Source organism: Schistocerca americana, unplaced genomic scaffold (assembly GCF_021461395.2).
Source record: "Schistocerca americana isolate TAMUIC-IGC-003095 unplaced genomic scaffold, iqSchAmer2.1 HiC_scaffold_920, whole genome shotgun sequence".
Taxonomy (NCBI): Eukaryota; Metazoa; Arthropoda; class Insecta; order Orthoptera; family Acrididae; genus Schistocerca; species Schistocerca americana.
This window is the reverse complement of record NW_025726698.1, coordinates 15,001-20,000: the sequence shown is the minus strand read 5'-3', so window position 1 is coordinate 20,000 and position 5,000 is coordinate 15,001. Positions and strand designations below refer to the sequence as shown.

Here is a 5,000-nt window from a genome sequence, read left to right as displayed (position 1 = left end):
TTTCTGCATGAGCGTTCGAGTTCCCTGGAATCCTCTAGCAGGGAGATAGGGTTTGGAACGCGAAGAGCACCGCAGTTGCGGCGGTGTCCCGATCTTCCCCTCGGACCTTGAAAATCCGGGAGAGGGCCACGTGGAGGTGTCGCGCCGGTTCGTACCCATATCCGCAGCAGGTCTCCAAGGTGAAGAGCCTCTAGTCGATAGAATAATGTAGGTAAGGGAAGTCGGCAAATTGGATCCGTAACTTCGGGATAAGGATTGGCTCTGAGGATCGGGGCGTGTCGGGCTTGGTCGGGAAGTGGGTCAGCGCTAACGTGCCGGGCCTGGGCGAGGTGAGTGCCGTAGGGGTGCCGGTAAGTGCGGGCGTTTAGCGCGGGCGTGGTCTGCTCTCGCCGTTGGTTGGCCTCGTGCTGGCCGGCGGTGCAGGATGCGCGCGCCTGCGCGGCGTTCGCGCCCCGGTGCTTCAACCTGCGTGCAGGATCCGAGCTCGGTCCCGTGCCTTGGCCTCCCACGGATCTTCCTTGCTGCGAGGCCGCGTCCGCCTTAGCGTGCTCCTCCGGGGGCGCGCGGGTGCGCGGATTCTCTTCGGCCGCCATTCAACGATCAACTCAGAACTGGCACGGACTGGGGGAATCCGACTGTCTAATTAAAACAAAGCATTGCGATGGCCCTAGCGGGTGTTGACGCAATGTGATTTCTGCCCAGTGCTCTGAATGTCAACGTGAAGAAATTCAAGCAAGCGCGGGTAAACGGCGGGAGTAACTATGACTCTCTTAAGGTAGCCAAATGCCTCGTCATCTAATTAGTGACGCGCATGAATGGATTAACGAGATTCCCGCTGTCCCTATCTACTGGCTGCGGCTGTCTCATGCTATGTGCCCCGATTTGTGTGGGCTCATGGTTGGTAATAGGCAGCAGGGGAAGGATGCGACTCGAACATCTTAGCCTCTCCTTCCCAAGTGTCCCTGCCCGCCTTCTCGAGGTGCAGCTGTTAAGCCTTCGGGCGACCGAAGGGCAGGGGCGCGACGGTGTGCTGAACAACTTGCACACCGGTTCCGGTGGCTGCATTTGTCGCGGCGGGATCCTGGCCTAAGTCGGCGAAGGTCACCCGCCCTGCCCCTGGAATTCCGGGGCATGATCCGCCAAGCCGGGGCGTGGTGACATGTCCCCGGTTAGGTTAGATGGGTCCAGACCCCCGAACGTCTGGGGGACCGGCCCGGCACCTGAGTAGGACCGGGTCTTTAGCCTTTTGGTGGGAACTCGGCCTAGTAGGGGGCGAAGGACGGGGAGTGAATCCGCTCTCCCGGAATGCGGGTGGCATTCGCCGGTAAGGGAGCGGGAGAAAACTTCGATGATGCAGCCATCGAAGAGGACTAGTGCGCTGTACCCACGGCGTGCTAAACCTAGCAGCTCAGTTGTAGAGAGCTCTTGGTCGAGGGGCGTGACCGGTGAGCGAGCTGCATTTAGCCTCCCCCCATGCCAGAGAGGCCGGTCCGGGGAAAGAGACGGGCCTCCTTTTCACTCTCTTCATTTCGTCAAGATGGCTGAACAAGTAGAGAGTGACCATGCGTTTGAAGGCGATTCGAATTACGATGATGCTTTATCTGTAGCCGAGCGTCATGCTCGTTTCTTAAAGTTACTGGATTCCAGTGTAAAGAATGGCAAAATTAGTAATCAGGCGATAAATAATATTCGGGATTGTGTTGCTAGGTGGGCAATGGCTCATTCCCAGTTAGAGGGGAGATTGATAGAATTGCAGAAGGAAAACGAACGCCTCAGGAGTCAGCCACCAGTTGCAAAATCTTATGCCGCGGTCGCGAGTACCCCTGTGGTCAAGGCGCCATCGGCAAAAGAGACAATACAGGAAAATATCAAGAAGGTTGTCCCAACGGTGTTTATCAAGCCAAAAGAGGGGGAGGATATTCGAGCAGTCAAGACTGCATTCGAGAAGTGTATAGATCCTAAGCGAGACAAGATTAAAATAAATACAGTAAGAACTGCAAAAAATGTACTGATCGTGGAAACGGCAACTCAAGAAGACAGTCAGCGCATTATGACAAATCCTCAGTTAACTGAGAAGGTCAAATGCGAACCGCCTAGGAGGCGAAGGCCTTTGATGTGCCTATACGATGTCCCGACATATATGAGTGCGGACAGCTTGTTGGATTCCATATACGTGCAGAATTTCGACATGACTATGACAAGGGAGGATTTCGATAGCCAGTTTAGACTCAGATTTAAAGTCGGACCAAGGGAGAAACTTACAGTTCACCATGTGGTGGAAGTCTCTCCGGAACTTTGGAAGCCTCTTACTAGAATTGGCAGGTTGTACGTTGGATATTCAGCGTTAAATATTAAAGATTACTTGGCGGTGCCGCGTTGCACCAAGTGCCAAGACTTGAACCATACAAATAAGTATTGTCAGGAAGAACATGCCCTGTGTGCCCATTGTGGGCAGGTGGGTCATGAAAGGAAGGCCTGTCCTAATAAGGACAAACCCCAGGTCTGTATACCGTGTAAGAAGCGGGGAAGAAAGTGTGGTGGACCTAAAGACTGCCCTACCTACCGCATGTTCCTTGACAGAATAATTCAGCGAACTGATTATGGCGACCCTTAAGGCGCCGAAAAAGAAATCTCCGAGTAAAATTAAAAGGGACGCGGAACGGGGCAAGTTAATTAGTAAGGCTCTGTCCACAGGTACACTGTACAGCCCAGAAGATGTTCCGGGCGCCACTGGAGGATCGATGGTCGACGTCGGCATCCAAACAGATGTCGACTTGGAGACGGCGATCGGTCGGCTAACTAGTCGACTGTCAAGAACCAAGATGGAGGAGCCGGCGAAGCAAGACTCACAGGCTACAGATCAAGGCGCGAGTACAGTCCCTAATGAAGTCGGTGGCGGTGGTAGTAGTGGTGGTGGTAGTAGTGGCAGATCAAATGTAAATTTTGTAAATAGTGCAAAGTCGAGTACAGTTTCTACTGCGGATGTTGGTGGCGATGGTAGTAACTGTAGATCTAATGTAAATATTGTAAATAGTGCAAAGTTGAATGGTGCAAGCACTTTTTATAATGCAGTTGGTCCTGGAGACGTGTATAATGATTTTGAACATAAGTTGCGGTTAACCAGGCTTGAGGAACCAGCATTGTTGACTGTTGCACTGAGGCAGCTTGTTCGGACTGGACATAGACATGGCCAAGATATTACTTATCCAGCCTTGGAGGACGTGGATTGTATAAGTTTGCACGTGGCAAATATTCCTTCGCAATCTGATGATTTAAAGGAGTTGGTGGAGCAGGTGTTTGTCAGGCGGGGCCGTAAATTCGATCTCGAAAAAATATACCGGGACATGGTTAAAATGTACGGTAGAAACGTTGTAGATCTCTCGAAATCTTGGCCCGCCAGTCGCCTGCATGTTTTTTACCCCCCTGGTTGATGGGGAGTTTTAAGGTACTACAGATAAACGCAATGCGTAGCCATTTGGTCACGCAAGAGTTAAGAAGGATTGCGGAAGATGACATGCTGGACATCTTAGTAATTCAAGAACCCGCCTCCTGTGCTGGTCGGATTCCTGGATTTCCTGCAACTGCGCAAGTGGTATTCTCCGGTGAGAATCCTATGAGCGCTGTTGTAGTTCTGAATAAGCTGATTAGAACAACTGTGTTAACACAATTTTGTAATGATCACGTAATCGTTGTTGAACTTAACTTGATGTCACATTTAGTATTCCTTGTAAATGTATATTGTCAATTCAGACAACATATCATGGGATTTCTTAGTCAGTTGGATTGGATCTTAAGAATGTTACAAGGAAAGCCGGTCATTGTATGTATGGACGCAAACGCAAAGTCCCCTTTGTGGTTTAGTGTGGAACAGGATGAGCGAGGTGTTGAGTTGGAGAATCTCATAATGCAGATGCAATTAGATGTTATAAACCAACCTGGCTATCCGCCTACCTTTTCAGGAAGGGCGGGTGCTGTTTCCAATATAGATGTTACGCTTGCATCTCTAAGTGCAGCACCACACATCAGAAACTGGAGAGTTGTAAGTAATCTTACTGTAAGTGACCACAATTGTATTTTCTTTGATTACCATATGGAAGTTGAAGAAGATCTCGGGGACTGGGTAGAACGTTATAATTATCGAAAGACGGATTGGAACCGGCTGGCACAGGAGTTTCGTCCTCCAGGGCTTGGATCAGAGGAGGAGATACATAACGTGGATGAAGCGGTAGACGAACTAGTGGCATCTATCGAGGCGGCTATTGCTACGTCCGTTCCTCGGGTGGCAAGGTTTGTTCGCAAACAGGCTACTCCATGGCCCCCAGAGCTGAGTGAGCTCAGGCGGTCTGTCAGGCGGGCAAGAAGTAATTACCAAAGGGGCTTCACACAAGAAGAACGACAGTACCACCTAAGGATTTACCGTCGCCTCAAGGCTCGATACCAGGAGTCCGTACAACGTCTAAGACGGCAGTCATGGCAGAACTTTGTGAATGAGCAGCTGGGATTGGACCCCTGGGGGGTCCCGTACAAGCTTGTACGAGAGAAGATCAGATCTCCCACGATGCTGTCTACTCTGCAGCTGGAAAATGGGCGGTGCACCAAGACTTGGGAAGAGACAGCTAATGTTTTGATGGAAGTTCTGTTGCCGGACGACGTCGTTGAGGAGGATACTGAGGAGCAGCGGGCAATACGAGCTGCGTTATTGGTACCATATGAAAATGGAGCACACGTGTACCCTTTCTCTCTTGAGGAGGTGGTAGCAGCGCTCCACTCTTTTACCAGGAAGAAGGCGCCCGGTCCTGACGGGGTGCCTGTGGAAATACTACAATATCTCGCCCCTCAGCTTGCTCCAGATCTGGTCAAAATTTATAACTCATGTCTACAATTGGGAACATATCCGAGCAGATGGAAAATAGCGGATGTGGTGATAATAAAGAAGGGCTCTGACAAGGATCCGCAGTTGCCCAAGTCTTATCGACCGATCTGCCTTTTGGATGTGCTGG

At 50.9% G+C, this 5,000-nt stretch overlaps 1 pseudogene; it reads left to right on the top strand.

The window, feature by feature from the left end:
* The window catches only part of LOC124592464, a 10,542-nt pseudogene that overhangs the window by 2,109 nt on the left and 3,433 nt on the right, over positions 1 to 5,000 (top strand).